At 41.9% G+C, this 17,004-nt stretch overlaps 1 protein-coding gene across 1 annotated transcript in view; it reads left to right on the forward strand.

The window, feature by feature from the left end:
- Positions 1 to 12,099: 12,099 nt before the first annotated feature.
- Positions 12,100 to 17,004, forward strand: part of nrsn1l (neurensin 1-like) — a 49,575-nt gene continuing 44,670 nt past the window's right edge. Inside the window, exon 1 of the mRNA XM_006806650.3 lies at positions 12,100 to 12,159. The gene's annotated coding sequence lies outside the window, so the exon portion shown is untranslated. The remainder of the gene's footprint in view (positions 12,160 to 17,004) is intronic.

A 17,004-nucleotide genomic window follows, 5' to 3' on the forward strand; every position in this document is an offset into this window, starting at 1 on the left:
GAAGCAGCTCAAAGAGCAGTGGGCACCTTAGCAAAACGTCTGGGTCCTTTAGGTTGTAGGGCACAACTTTCATGGATCAAGCTTGTTCTGGTACCCTTTGCAGATGTTCAATCGACTCAACCTTCAAACCTTGCCTACCAATTGGCAAGGTTTGAAGGTTGAGTCATTGCCTTGGGCTCTTTGCTGTGTTACGCCCGTGTGTTTTTTGTGGTTTATCAGGAACTTTTTCTGCTGTAGGAGGCTACTGCTGGTGCCAACAATGGCGAGGTGGATGGTACATGTGAAAGTAACATTCATAAGAGTGCTAAGAGTCAGAGATTTTCGAACAGAACATTCCACTGTAACATTACTGTTAATGATATCTGTCAGTGGTTTATTGTTATCGCTGATCAGTGTGAGATATACCCTGCCTGATTGCTGTAGGATGATTAGTGTCACATGGAAAGTGCAGTTTCAACTCTTGTAGGATGGAAGATGTGGGGTAAATGCAAGGTCATGTATTTGGGAGGTTTCTCTAATTTTGCTTCATTGTACGTTTAGGTGTGGGATTGTTGGGTACAGAAAAAAAAGTTTGTTAGGTTGTTATTAGCAACCAGGTGGTCAGAGGTTGAGCTAAAAGTGTGTTCACAGAGATACAGGAATAAAGCACAGTTTAAATCTGGCTGGGGACGTGTTACTCAGCTCAGAAAAACAAAACAAATGCTGACCTCTAACAGAAGTGTCAAAGACTTAAATAATTGTTAGTATTAAATCATCCATTTTTTCTGCTTATTCATTTCAGATTTATGGAGGGGGCTGGAGAATATCTCAGCTGTCATGGGGAAAGAGGGAGGACACACCCTGGACAAGACGTCAGTCTGTCCCAGGCAGGCAACAGGCAACCATTCGATCCCACAACCAATTTAGAATCACCAATTAACGTAACCCATGCATGTTTTTGGACTGTGGGAGGATGCTGGAGTACCCAGAAAGAACCCACACAAGCACAGGCAGAACATGCAATCACCAAACAGAAAGGCCAGAGCCACGAATTGAACCTATGAGGCAACAGTGCTAACCACCATCACCACTGCACCAGCCCAACTAAACTCATGACAGGAAGTAGCTCCCCCTAATTTCTACCTAATGCTTAATTCATGGTCACCACATTGGCTGTTGCATGTGCCAGCTGTGACATCATCACAGAATCCTCACTATTTATTTGATTCAGACTAAATTCTTTGCAGTCTTCTGAGCGACAGGTGTCAAAGGAACTAAAATGTATATTTAGCTACAAATACGTAAAGGTACCCCACAATAAGAGGGTAAAGAAAAAGTAAAGTAAGTGCATTTAAATAGTGCGTAAATCCAGGAATTTTAATTAATTCATTAGCAATTTTACATAAGCTTCAGATATTTTATAAGAAAGAAGAAATAATGACATTGAAGGTAAATTTAGTTAATGCATAAATGGGGGAATGGGAAATATTGTTTGTTTTTCCACAAAATTACCAAAAAAGTATGCAGTACTTAAAATTACATACAGAATCATTTGTGTCTTTTTCAGTGAGTCATGCATCATGTAAAATTACTTATACTTAGAATTGATTACACACAACTTACATATACGTACATATACGTAATATATAATATTTTCTGTTTCCTGTAAAAAGCTGACTTCAATTCAATTCAATTCAATTCAATTTTATTTATATAGCGCCAAATCACAACAAGAGTCGCCTCAAGGCGCTTCATAGATACAGAGAAAAACCCAACAATCATATGACCCCCTATGAACAAACACTTTGGCGACAGTGGGAAGGAAAAACTCAATGCATCATGGGAATCCCCCGGCAGCCTACATCTATTGCAGCATAACTAAGGGAGGATTCAGGGTCACCTGGTCCAGCCCTAACTATATGCTTTAGCAAAAAGGAAAGTTTTAAGCCTAATCTTAAAAGTAGAGATAGTGTCTGTCTCCTGAATCCAAACTGGAAGCTGGTTCCACAGAAGAGGGGCCTGAAAACTGAAGGCTCTCCCTCCCATTCTACTTTTAAATACTCTAGGAACAACAAGTAGGCCTGCAGAGTGGGAGCAAAGTGCTCTAATAGGGTGATATGGTACTACAAGGTCATTAAGATAAGATGGGGGCTGATTATTTAAGACCTTGTATGTGAGGAGCAGGATTTTGAATTCAATTCTGGATTTAACAGGAAGCCAATGAAGGGAAGCCAAAACAGGAGAAATATGCTCTCTCTTTCTAGTCCCTGTCAGTACTCTTGCTGCAGCATTTTGGATTAACTGAAGGCTTTTCAGTGAGTTTTTTGGACATCCTGATAATAATGAATTGCAGTAGTCCAGCCTGGAAGTAATAAATGCATGAACTAGTTTTTCAGCGTCACTCTGAGACAGGATATTTCTAATTTTAAGTTAGACTTGTTACCCTCTTATTTTAGTGTACTTACCTTTAAGTATTTGTAGGCAAATATAATTACATTGCAATTTTTTAAACAAAAAAAAATTTAAATTCAATTTAATTACATGAAATTGCATGCTGTAATTGTAAAGCTGCATTATACATTTTAATACATACAGTTTTTTTCTTACATTTTTCTTCAGAAAGTTTCATCTTTTCAAGCTGACTCCTCTGTAATCTGGAAATCTCTGAGCTCCTGTACTGATACATGAATATAATGGGGGTTGGGGTGACAACAGCAAGAATAAATGGGTTTGGATAGCTAGTCTAAGTCCTGTCCCAGTCATCAGGGAGTAACAAGTGTTTCAAAGAGCCAAAAAGTAGGTTACAAAACCAATACACTAATTATCACCAAAACTAGAGGCAGGCATGAAACAAAGCCCAATGAATACAAGCCTTGCGCATAACAACAAGTCACCTCAGGGGCAAAGCATGCATATACAAATTGAGACGCAGCTGCTTGCCCTGCTGCAAATCCCAGCCTACACAACTGTAGCTGTGCTTCTACACTGATCATGGAAATTTTCTTTTTTACATAAAGAATGATCATTTTGACGATGCCTCCTTCAGTTCTGTAAATGATGACAGATGGTGAGCATTTCTAAATGTATGGTGGAGAACACCCTTCAGACATCAGAACACCCTTCAGAGTCACAGAGAGGCCTCTTAAAGCAGGGGGCAGCTTCCATAATGGCTGAGTGGATGAACGGATGGCGGGAGTAGAGGAGCTGCAGTGCATGGAAGTGTTTCATCTCCAGTCTGTACTCCAGAGGTGTAAGTAAGTAATGGGTGCTAGCTGCCTTCTAACATCCCCATCATCGCTATAGTCAACACCTGCTCTTGAGATTGCACCGCATACACACGGTTACCTGCACGCACACACACACACGCAAACTCAACCTAAAAGCACTTTTATGACTCAAGGAGGAAAGTGTTAAAGGCAATAGCCTGCGGGGGTCAAATGTCAGCAGCTAAGGGGCCTGAAATCATGTCAGAATGCACTTATCCTATTCCAAACCCTCACATCACATACTGAATCTCAAATAGATGTGCAAGGATCTTTTATATATATTTTACCGTTGACGCCTCTGAAAAACAGTATTCAGGAGACTCTCATTGATATATATACCCAGTGGCAAGGTGATAGTCCATGTCCCTCCTTAATTCAGTGCTCCCAGCCATCCAGGCTGGCTGAGTGCTACCAGCCGAGCAGTGATGGATAACGCAAGGCTCATTAGGATAAGACAACAAAATCAATAGAGCGAGCACAGAGGTGTCAGCCCCTCACACATGCCAGTAAAAAGCACACTGATAGTCTATTCGCTGGCAGTGAAGTGTATCTGGGTGGCAGGGTTTGGATGTGTGTGCACCTGAGCGTGTGCATTGCTGTGGACGGGGAGCAGTTATGGGGCGAGTGATTGATGTTGATGGATATGGATAATGGATAAACTCAAATATAAGCGCTCTCAATAGGGGGTTTGTGTGTCTGTGTTTGTGTGAGAGATGAAAAGCAGGAAGGAGTTGCATTAAGGGAGATAAAAGGCAGGTTTTGGAGTTTCGCTTTGCCACACAAATAATATCCTTTTTTTTCTTTTTTAAACCGTGATATTAAAAACTCGGTGAAGTTGTTCCTCTTCTGGATATAGATACGGTACCATAAACAGCCCATTGTCTCAAATCTACATCAGCTCTTATCTGTGACAGAAACTGTCTTCTCCCCTTTCTGGAAACTTCCTTTATGCTCCAAGTTATATTACCATACTGCATACTGTAAAAAATATACCCATAGGGGGAAAAAGTATATTGCAGTACACTTATTAATCCCTTTCTTTGATAAAAAAAAAAATGGCAGGAATCTTTTATTTGTAATGCTTTGCTATACATGCACAAGTCTGTGCAAGCTCTGTGAAACGTTCAGCTTCATTTAACTCATAAAGTTAATTAGTGACTTCACACTGTAAAAAAACCTATTTGGTCTGTAGACAAATATATAATTTTACGTTAAGGGTTTTTCCATATATCAACTAAGAGTGAACACTTACTTTGCTTACATAGACTGTAAATAAAAGATGCTATGCTATAATTTCAATTGCTGGTTTGTTGACAGGCTGGCGATCGTCACGAGTCATCCTGCCTGGGAGGTCCTTATCGATAGGTTTATTTTTCATGTTTAGTGTTTTGTTCATTCTTCCTTTTTCTCCGTCTCGCTGGGTGTGTTTTTGTTCATTCGCGCTCCCGGATGTTTTGGGTCGGTAGAGGGATCGCGACCCCGGAAGTGTTCCGCACTGGAGACTGCCACACCTGCCGCTCGTCAGCCGTCACCAGCTGCAGCTGATGGCCTCATTAGGAGCACTCTACTTAAGGGTGTGGTGGAGCGCTGGTCAGGGTGGGATTATTGTGACAGACTTGTCAGTATAGCTGTGGCCTGCTAGTTGCTAGTTCTGCTATTGGAGAACTGCACATTAAGGTCATACGTCAACTGAGCACTGGCCTCATTTTCTCATTACTTTCTGCACAATCATTTTGGAGCCACAGCAGTCTCCCCCTGCTGGTCATTACATAGAATGAAGGTTTAACATTTATATTCTATTTTTAAAATTTATTTTATAAACAGCCTACATTTACTTACAGCTTTTTCTTTTTTGTGTTTTTAATTAATACCAAAGGTTAAAGAAAACGAGTGTTGTTGTTTTTTTATAACTTCCCCACAAAGAAACAAGATTTTAGCACTAACTTCAAGCTCAAACTGTTTTACAGTCGACACTTTTTGCAGTGAGGTTGACTTGATAGTGGCCTCTTATCTCTGGGAGGTAGTAATTTATGGTTGCGCAGGCTGCCATCGAGATGCGTTGACGCTTATCTGCTGTTCTTGCAGTCACAGCACTGCACACACACATGCAGATCTACACATATGCACACACCACGCAGAGAGGGAGGTTGTGGGGTTAGATAGTTGTTGACAGTTTGCTGCTTGTGGTCTCTCATGTAGCAGATGTCTTCCTGTGTGAGGCTCTGCAGTTTTCTGTTGAACCAGAGCCTTAATCTTTTCCCTGTCTGACTGAAAGCGTCACTGCGGCAGGCAGCGCACTGTAGACGGTTACTGTTCCACTTCATTTCCAGGGACGTAGCGAGGGTTAATATCAGCCTCTGTGTCTCTCTCTCCTACTACCCTATTCCTATCCGGATTATGGACTTGAATGACTTTCTCAGTTCTAATGGAATTCCCAAGTAAAGTTCATTCAATGGATCTCCACTCTGCTCCCCTAACAGTCCAGTAATTGAATTGAAATCAAACCTAATTGGATTGCTGTAGGAATGCCACTGAACAGTGTGTCTTTTCCTGGGAATGGGGTGGTACAGCACAGAACACTGTGTGTGTGCGTGTGTGTCTCTGTGAACGAAGATGGAGATGGAGATGAGGCGGTGCTGGGCACGCAATTAGATTAGTCTAATCATTTTCACTGTGAGCCCACGGATTCGGTGGTTTGGGTGCAGAAGACGGTTCTCCCTGTTGCCGGTAACATGCTGACAGTCAGCAGAAGCCAGACCTCACTACTCCACCCTGCCGTCACATCACACAAACAAATTACCTGAACATCCTGTGCGAGACGCAATGTGTGCAGCAGCCTGCACGCAGCACATGTATACGCCACGATGTGAAATACGGCCCACTGCTTCTGATTTGCTCTGCAACACGTCAACAAGTACCCTGATCTGCTGAACTGCACTTTAATGGAATCTACTCCTCTGTACTTCACTCGTGCTTTACTTTGTACTGCGCTCTAACCCACTGTACTTTTCCAGTGTCCTACTCTACTATATATTTTGCACTGTTGTGGACTACATGTACTCTATATCACTCTGTATTCTGATCGGCTCTTTGCTCGGTATGATTTTAGCTGTCCAACTTTTCTATACTAGTTAAAGTTATCCTTTATTGATCCGTAGTAGCGAAACTCAGTCTCTGCATTTAACCCGTAGTAAGTATCAGGAGCAGTGGGCAGCTGTACAGAGCACTCGGGGATCAACTCCTGCTCTAAGCCAGTGGAAAAAGGGCACGTGGTGAATTAAAGTATTCCCTGAGGTAACTGTGCAAGCACAGGGAGTAAAGTCCACGCAGAAAGGCCCTGCCCTGACCTTCTTGCTGAGAGGCAACAGTGCTGCCTACACTGTGTTCTGCTCCTTTCCATCTCTACTTATCTCTGCTCACCCCTACACAGCTCTAGTGTACTCCAGTCCGCTCTACTCTGCGATACTTTACTCCTCTGTACTTTAATAATCTCATCTGTACCCAACTCTGCTCTTCCCGTAATCCACTCTGATGTGCTCTGGTCCAGTCAGGGTTCAAGTTATAATCGTAGCTCTGTGGCCATCTTTAAACTAACTAACAAAAGGGTTGTACGTAATTAAATAAAAACAGAAAGTGCCACCACTCATGAGGTGGGCTGTATATAAAAGATGGCCAGTGTGATTGCCTATTGGTTGCTTGACATTTGCACCTGTGTCAATAAACATAGCCACATCCTTTAAACCTTACAATGAAATACATGGATGAGTTCAAAATCACCACTTTAAACGTTCTTAAGAGATAAATTAGCTCTAGATACATTCAAGCATTTTTTGTAGCAGGCTGATAGCATGCTAATTTCTATTTATGGCCCTGAGAGTAAAGGTTGTATGTTGTGTGAGTTGTGTGGGAGAGAAAGATGCAAAGTAATGTGTGTTTTCATCACATGATTCATGTAATGATGTAAATACATGTTTGCTATTAGCTTGTCTCTTCCACGGCTGGTCCATCATGTTATTGTTTCCCCAAAAACACTTCTGTTGTTTTTTTCTGAAAATCTTTCTTTTTCCCTTGTGTTTCATTCAACTTTCATTGTGTTTTTTATTGACTTTCTGTTGTGTTTTGTGTCCTTTGGCATCAGTTTCCCGGCATTTTCTTAAATTGCAGTGCACTTGAAGTCTCAGGGCCACCGTATAATTATCGAATTAATGTAAAAACGTACACACCTTAGACAAAAGCAAAACACAGTATCCGTGTTTAAAGTTGACTTGAGTTCATTTCCAATCCCAAATTTAAAGTATTGAATTCTCTTAAAGTAGCTTTGCATGAATCACAGTTCAGAATAATCCTTCTTTGTCTTATCCCGTGTGTAGCTCCCCATCCCTGTCATATCACCATCTTTTTAAGCCAGCTTTCCTCTGATTGGCTGATGCTTGCATTACTGTGCAAGTTTGTAATTTAGTTTTACTAATAAATAAATAAAAACAGCAGTGCTGCTCCCACTGGCTCGAACCCAGACTCTGTACTTGAATCACTCTGCATTCTCCCTGCTTGACTTCTCTTTACGCAGCTCCACTCCTCTCCATTACTCCCTCTTAGACTCTTTTACTCTACTTTCCAGCACTCAGTTCCATTTGACTTCACTTTACACTGCTCTACTTTTTTTTTCTCCCGTAGTCTATTTAATAACTCTCCTGTCCGCGCAATCTATTGTACTTTAATATCCTCTCTTCTCCTTCGCACAGTTTCTTGTTGTTTATTTGGCTGTGCTTGTTTTCCTTGTTCAGCTCAGTTTCCTTTAATTTGTGGTCTGGCTTTTGGTTTTGATCACAGCCATAATGAAAGACAAAGACTTGATCCACTGATGCCATTATAACCAGAGTCGCCTATGATGCCACATTTGTTATGACTGGGACTTTGGGGTGGCGCTCTGATATGCACCCAGGGAATTGTAATTACATCAAAATGGATGGTTTTTTGCTTCTTTTTCTATTCTAAGGATTTTTAAGATGGACTATCTGAAAAATTTATCTTGACGTTGATCTTGTAGAAGTCTCGCAGAGGAGAGACTTTACTGCTCTTCTTGTCTTTTGGTTTGTTCAACAGGAAGGTCAGAGAGTGAGACGCAGAGCGGTGCACTTGCTGCCTCCTTGTGTTGCTCAACGCTCCAACAGAGCTTTCTGTGCGTGCCGTTTTCGTAAGTATAGGCCTATAATGCAAATATCAGCAGGGTGGTGAATTTCTGATCGAGAACCTCTTCGCATTTTCTGCCTCACTACATCATTTTGTCAGATTAGAAAGTTCAGGTAGGCCTCTAGTTTCATTATTTAGAATGAATACAATCCAATTTTAATCAGCGTCCAACCGAGGGAGTTTGGGACATCCCAAGGGTCTGTATGGTACATGAAGTCTTGATTTTGCCCAAGGTTGTTCTCTAGATACGAGTAGCTCCAACTTTTTCCCCCTTTTACATCTTTTTTTTGGGGGGGTTTCTCATTAGAACTTGTTTCGGACCTCATTTTAGCTGCAGGGCCCAACAGGGCTCCAATTAGATGGACGACAGAATTAATGAAGTCTGCCTCCCTCTCTCCCCGTGTCTCTCACTCTTGCTCACCCTCTCTCGTCTCCTCCTCCTCCTCCTCTTCCCTTGCTCTATTTATCCCAGCGCTCAGGGGGACACTCGGTCTGGATTCAGTCAGCGTGGCGGCGTTTCTTTTACAAAATTAAATATGTGTAATTGATGGTTTCATAAACAGAGCTAACCTTGCCAGCAGCAATCGGGAGCTGCTGCGAGGGGGTTCATGTGAATATGTATTGTGTCAGAGAGGAGCCTGCAACGGCATCCACAGGTCCACAGGTTCTTCGCTCACAATGAGACAGAGGGGAGGCGGGGGGAAGAAATGCACGCTGCGAGATATCGACTGCAGCAGTCTTCTTGCCTCGTAACACATGACATAATGTCTCCTGCAGACAGCCTCAGACGGCGTTGTTCCGAGGTAAACTCTCACTTACAGGATGTTCTTCCTTTCTTTTCGTACTCTTTCTTTGCTTTCTTTATCTTTATCTTTTTACCACCGTGAAGCCGGAGAGATGAAAGCAGTCTGATCTATACAGATGGGAAGATGAAGGGCCGCTCAACTTAAATGTCTGGAAATACGGTGAAAAGAGCGCTTCTGCGGCGGCCTTGCGCGAACACAAACAATCTGACAACGTGAAGGAGAAGAATGTGCCACCAAAGTACTTGTTAAAGGACACTTCCAGCAACGGCTTTTAACTTGAACAGTAAACGCAACTTCTCTATAGTTCATTTATTTATTTGTTTTATTTCTTTACTTCTACACCTGTGCTGTCTTGAAAGGAAATACTAACACTGTGTTTTCCTAACACTGTAACAGGGCTTCATAACCATCTTAAATCCCACACAGTACCTGTAGACTTCTATTAAACGTGTATTTTATTAACTTCAACTTGGGGGCAGTATAACAGAGTTTAAACAGAAAATGTTCAGTTCTGGTAAATTAGTTTAGAGGAAAGGACACGAAAAGTGCTTTTGTTTTAAGCACTGTATTACCCCTAAAGGAGGTGGAACAAAACACAAGAACGCATAAACACACACAAAACTGGTTAAATAGACAAATATTGTAGAATACGGGGTGGCTGTAGCTCAGGTGGTAGAGCAGGTCATCTACTGATCGGAAGGTTGGTGGTTCAATTCCTGGCTTCCCCTAGTCTGCATGCCAAATATCCTTGGGCAAGATACTAACCCCAAATTGCTCTCCAATGCATCCATCGGAGTATGAATGTGTGTGAATGTTAGCTATAAAGCACTTAGAAAGATGTGCATGGGTGAATGCACAAGTTGTGTAAAGCGCTTTGAGTGCTCAGATGAGTAGAAAAGCGCTATATAAGAACCAGTCCATTTACCAATACTAATAAGTTAAATGATACCAAACTGAACAGCAGAGGCTTTTTCTAAAGGTCTTAAAATAATGGATGTGAATGCTCTTATGCACCGAGGAAACACAGCACAGCATACATTTCAAAATTGAATGTGAAACACTGAAATTGGACACGTTAACCAGAGTTTGCTGGAAAAGGTCTGACTGAGCTGAATCCAACAGTATATAATATGTGACTGTATCAGCTGTAGCCAGTGTTTCTATTATAATGGCTACTACATAATAAAGACGTGATAAAAGGATGAATCTATCATATCATCCAAGCCCAGTTATTTAACTTACTACTAATATACTAATATATTACATATTACATTGGCTGTAATGTGCATTACTCTGCAACTAGTGTAATATTTTACACTGCTTGAGTAAAATATAATCTACTCACCTAATTATACAACAAAAAAAGCTAGACATCATCTCTATATGAGTTTAGATATGATTCTCTTTAAGTCATTTAAAGCACATGCAAGTTGTAGTGTGACTTCAAGGCCACAGTCTTTACAGATGCCTTCTGAAAATGTTTAAGATTTAAGAAGGTTTTTTAATGTTATGCATTTTTATTTAACCTGTACTCTAAGCTCATTAGTGCAGAGTCACGCTTTTTGTTTTGGGAATATTGTGCTCCAGCTGCATTTCTTTGACTTCACCTAACAGCAACAGCATAATGTTTGTACTTTTTCCATGTTTCCGATTACAGACAACAACATTTTCCAAGGAGCTCCCAACACTAGTTCAACAAATGCCGACCGCCATGATGTGACGCAGTCATGTGGGAGCTTCTAGCAGGCCAGAAATAAAGTGGGTGAGGGCGTGGAACACATAGTTGCTTTGTTTCCATAAATGATCCATCTGTTGACATGCACTTACAACTTAATTTACAATGTTTTGTGGCCATCTTGGTTATGGGCCATCTGCATACCTCACTTTTAGAACCACTGACATTAATGAATACACGTCCATTTAAAATAGATTTGCAGATGCCTTAATGTTCTCTTTTTGGCTGTTTGGCTCACACTGTAAAATAAATACGCTTTTCAGGGTTTTCCATTAGGCCATAGTACCTGGTACCAGGTACTTTTTAGTACCTGCTCAGCTGAGGTTTCAAGCGATCTGAGTAGGTTCTAAAATGTGACATTGTCAGACTGCATGCTACCAATTGGCTGGTCAGTGGTGTTACTCAAGGAGTGCGTCTTGAGCGTCTTGCCAAGTTTCACACACATGCATCCATCATTTTTTGAAACCTGGCAACGAGGGAAATGGCTACAAAAAACAACGCAGTTTTCCCCGAGTCTGACAAAAAGCCACAGGCGGAGCAGTACATACATCGTTGTCTCAACATCCACCTTTGTTGTAGTGTTCGTCTTGCATACTAATTACATCATGGGACAATTGGTTGCGTTGCTGTGATGACGACCACACAATGGTACACGATTTTAATGGCAAACCAGTATATCCCAGTTGAGTTGTGGCAAGATGATCCGAGCCGGTACTAATGGAATAGGGGCTTCAAGGCCTTTACCTGTGTTCACACCTGAAACTAATCCAGTTACTTGTGCCGTGTCTTAAAGCTGCTCTCTTTAAAGTGAATTAACAGCCTCCATCTCACCCTAGCATCATCTCCTGTCACACCTGCATATCCACTGTCCCACCTGGGCACACGTCCAAACCACCTCAGGCTTGCCTCTCTTATTTTTTCTTCAAACCACTCAACCTGAGCTGTCCGGCCAATATACTCACTTCTAATTTTGTCACTTTTAATGAAAATCTGAACATCTTCTGCTCGTACATACACTATAGCAGGTCTCCCTACCATCATAGAAACCTTCCCTTTCACTCTTGCTGCTATCCTTCTGTCCCAGATCACCGCTGAAAGTCGTCTCCACCAACACCAACCTGCCTGCTCTCTCTTCTTCATCCATTTTGCACCCTGTGCATTGCTTTGGATGGTTGACCCCCAGGTATTTAAACTCATCCACCTTCCTGGCACCTTCACTGTCACAGTTGTCTTCTGCTCATTCACAAACATGTATTTCGTTTGAAGGTGATGTCATGGGTTCATTTTTCATGAATATCCCAAAGCATTTTTTAAGTGCAGATATGAATTCAACGCCTCTGATACAAAAATCTCCAAGAGCAATGCGATGTCACCCTGTATGACTAAAATATAATGAATGCATAACAAAGCCTTATACAGTTTTTTCCCTTCTTTTTCCTGCAGTCCTACAATCAATAACACAGACATATCAATTTGCGCAAGAGAGTCTAGTCCAGGGCAAACACTCCCTCTAGCATTTAAACAAACCTCCACTGGGAGTTGTTCTCCCAGACTCCCCTGGGGCTGGGACACACCAGTGCCAGACCATACTGCACTGCTGGGATCCATCTCCTTCACGCCCGCAGTGCTTAAAGCAGCAGAGAGGGAGGGTGGCATGTAAAAGCAGAGAGAAAAAACACACACACACACATAAGGGAACACGCTCATTTCTGCTGCCACTGTTGTGTTTGCCTCCAACCACTCGGTCGGGGTTGAGATATTCAAATTAATGAATGAGAGTGAGGGAAGTGAAAAATGAAAAATGTGCTGGGAGAAACTCTGACTTTGAGTAATGCTGGTAATTGGAGGGAAACATATAGAAATGCAGTGGGCATGTATTAGCAAATGAATGTGGGGAGGAAAGAAAAGACCTTTCCGGGTGTTGGTCTCATTACTTGCTGCATCTTTGTAGTCAGGACAAAGAAAGTTGCAGTGCAGACACAAAATTGTCCCCCCACAATCCAATGCTCTGGGATTGTGTAGCTGCTCGCGGCTAGCCGCTGTATTGTCAGTTCATCAAGTGTGTTAAAGCTGCACTGCAGCCGATATCGTCTGTTAGACTGTTACGATCTTATAGCCTCGTCTGATTTATCTGCTGTCTGGCTGCAGCACTCTCCTGTGTGTTTAGGTGTTAATTAGAGTACAACATACACCATCTCTCAGTCAATCACAGACACACACACACACGGCCACAGACAGTCTCATTGGTGATATAGACAGTGTTTCAAGAGATAAAAGAAGAGAGAAAAAAGTAGGTGTTGCACCAAAAGAGAGCCTTAAATTACTGGTAACATGTCACACAAGGCTTACCACCCTCCATCAAACACACCCACACAAACATAACCATACACATAATGGGCTATACGGTGCACTTTACACACACACACACACAGACACACACACACACACAGACACACGTGCCTATATTGAGTAAAAAAAAAACAAGCTTGATTCCTCTCTCCACTGCTTGCTTTTTCCCCCCCTATCCTGCTTGTCATTTTTCCATTTAAAAATTTAAAGACCCCCCCCCCCCCCACTAACTCCCCTAACCCCCTCCCAATGCTCCTCCATGCCCCCCTCCCCTCTGATCGCCACAGTTCAGTATGTCCAGTAATCCTGGATGCCTCGGAGGAAGAACTGCACCGAATCACTCCATAAATGTATGAGTGTCCAAAATGAAGAGGAGCTGAGAAATGTGTGGGCAGTGGGCTGGGAAGCATGTCCGAGCTTACTAACAGGATGGGGGAGGGTTGTCGAGGAGGGCACGTTGGTGGAGGTGGTGGGGGAGGGGGGGGGGTGAGTCTAGGTGGGGTAGAGCTGTAAGTGGTTGAGTGGGTGGTTGTGGGGGGGGGGGGGGGTGTATAGGGAACAAGGAAGATGGTAGATGCTCACAGAGGAGGGTGTCAGACTCTGCAGCATCACAGAGTTGTTGTTGCTTTTTTTTTTTGGGAGGGGCGGGGCTTTTTATATTTTGAGCATGTGATTTAAGACTTCCTCTGCGTGTTTTTTTATTTATTTATTATAAGATTCATCAGCAAAGGTTTTACATGCACTTATTCACAGAGTCTATAGACGTCTGGAAGGTAATATGAGTTTCAGTTCAATTCAGTTTTATTGATATTTTATTTATAACAGTCACCTCAATGTGCTTTATATAGCAAGGTGCAGATCCAACAGTATTAAAGAGGAAACTCCAACAGTCAGATGACCACCTATGAGCAAGTACTTGGTGACAGGGGGAAGGACAAACTTCCTTTTAACAGGAAGAAACTTCAAACTGAACAACACAGACCTAGAGGACAGACATCTGGGCACCTGCCCCATCTGATCGGGGTGAAGGGAGGAAGACAGAACAAAAACGCACTGTGGGAGAGAGCCAGATATTAATATTAACTCGTAATTATATGCAGAGAGGTGTATAGATCCACAGAGAGTTTAAAAAAACTTTAATTATTCAATAAAATATTGAATAAGAAACTCTCAGTGCATTATGGGAAACCCAAACAGCCTAGACCTATTGCAAAGGGAAAAATATCCCTAGTACCTACCATTAGTCTGAGAGTGAAGTGCTCTGTTGGGGTGATATTTTTTTCTTTTTTAATTAATTAATTAATTTTTTGTTGTGGGGGTTGTTTTTCAGCATTAGCAGGGATAAATGAAGGAAGAGATCTGTGGGTCTTTCTCTGGGAACTTTTGAGCATCAAACACTGAATTTCTGGTGAACTTTGTCCTTTTTCTGCATCAGCTTGTGATGGAAAAGTTTTGATTTATATAAAGAAAAACACAAAAATTAGGCCCAACGATATATTTCATCATATATTGGCAGTTTCCCTAAGCAAATAAGTAAGTCCATTGTTTATGTTTTTATTGTGGAGGAAACATATCTGTCTTCTAAACACTGGAGGGCTGCATCCGTTGTTTCCCTTCTGAAATCTAAAGCCATGTGTTTGACTGTTCAATAGGCCAAACTGGCTACAGCCTTTGTAACAGCATGTTGCAGAATGTTGGAAATGTATATATAGCTGAATATTGATGCCATTTCCAGGCTTTCCAGGCTGAGCAGCATCATCTGCTGAATGCTGATAGCTGGAAGTTTGCATTTGCAACTGGCCCCAGGATCTGACCCAACACAAAGGCAAAGCACTACTTTGTCACTTTTCCACTTCTCCAAAGCTGTGATGACTCCTAAGAAGGATACTTGTACGTCACAGGTGAAGTAATTCAGCCAGGTTTTAGTGATTCATATTGAGTCGGATGGAATCAATACAAATTAATAATGATAGAGCAAGTGGATAGTCATATGTGTCCATGTAGAAATCCATATGTGTTAGATGCAAAGGTCAATAGAGTTTATACAGCTTGTGGCTGAAAAGAAGAGACATGTTGAGCTGCAGTTTAAGTGCCAAAGTCTTGACTTTATCAAGGGTCAAGGGTCAAGGTGAGCCAGTGTGCTCATTGCTCCCTTGGCATCCGTGTCCACTACCGCTATGCCTCTCCTCGTCCTCTACTCGTCCTCTCCTCGTCCTCTTTTCACGTTCCTCAGCCTGTTCGGAATGATGCACATTTGTTCCTCCCGTCACATCCTCGCAGCTCTTCCCTCATCTATTCTCTCTGTTGTGTGTCCCCCTGTTCAGCCCCCCTGAACCACCCTCTCTCTTCTTCCCACTCTTGGGATGACTTTAAATGACTTCAGGGAAAGTTATTTGGAGTTCAGGTAGAGTTCAGACGCAGACCCGGTACCCTCTCTCTCCACTTGTCTAAGCTGACACGTGAAAGTATCCCTCAGCTTCCTCTTGACATGGGATCAGCCTGGAAGCTCAAAGCCCCCAGAATGGCAATCGTAATTCAGTCCCCTGTGGCTCGGACTTTGTGTTTGATCAAATAGGCTGCTGTGTCTATGTTTGACATTGGGCTCACTTGTGTTTAATGGAATTTTCTTTTGCTTTTTAGCATGGGTAGATTATGAGAAAATGGGCCCTTGAGTAACATGTAAAAAGGCTCCCTGCCACAAAGGAACAAGACACTCAATCTGAAAGAGAGTTTTCCACTCGTTTGTTGTTTCCTTTTAATCATTTTGCATCTCTTTGTTGTTGTTGCTCCTGTATGCTCTTTAGCCATTTTGAGCTTGCGGACTTTCTGGTCTCCCCTTTCAGCTGTTTGCATGTCTTTCCTGTCATTTTATTTGCATAGTTTCTTTGGGCTTATATGCAGTTCTGTCATATTTCTTTATAGTTGCTCCGATTTTATGTGCAGTCTTTTTCTTTGCTTTACATCCTGCAGATGTTTTGCATCTCTTTGTAATCATCAGCTTTCATTCTGTTGTTGTTTTGTACGTTTCTTGTTCTTCTTGTTGTTTTTTGCATTTTGTGTTTTTTCTTTTACTTGTTGCAAACCATTGTAGTTGTTTTCCTACCTAGTTTCATTACTTTGTATATACTTTGCATCTTTTTCTAGTTCTTTCATTCTCGTTTATAGATGTTTTGCGTTGCTGTTATGTTGTTTTTCATCTCTTTTAAGGCATTTTTTTTCTTTATGCATTGGATTTTTGTGTCACTTTAGTCATGATGCATGCTTAGTCATCCAGGTAAGGAAATCCCAGCTGATTCTGTCCATCTGCATGTAGCGTTTTCAGTGGGAGAAACATTCCATCGGTGTTCCAAGTGACTTCTTCAGTCTCAGATGACTGCAGGTTTCAGGACATTTGCATAATGACCAAAACTAGTGTCACTGACTAACAATGGGCTGTGAGCCCAGACAACAAAAGACACCTTTCAGTCTGTCATGAAACTGTGTTGCTTGGAGACCTGGATTGTAAGTGTGTCTGTCACTAAAAGTATTGTGGGTCAGCTTCTGTTCTTTAAATGTGCTATAAGCTATAAGTAAAATAGACATCACAGTCATTTCATTGTGAGGTATTAAAGTCTATCTAGCTATCTAGAGATATATAGAGATATAGATCATAGATGTATGATACCGAATGACAGTAACA

This window comes from Neolamprologus brichardi, chromosome 22 (assembly GCF_056152115.1).
Source record: "Neolamprologus brichardi isolate AB-2024 chromosome 22, ASM5615211v1, whole genome shotgun sequence".
Lineage (NCBI taxonomy): Eukaryota > Metazoa > Chordata > Actinopteri > Cichliformes > Cichlidae > Neolamprologus > Neolamprologus brichardi.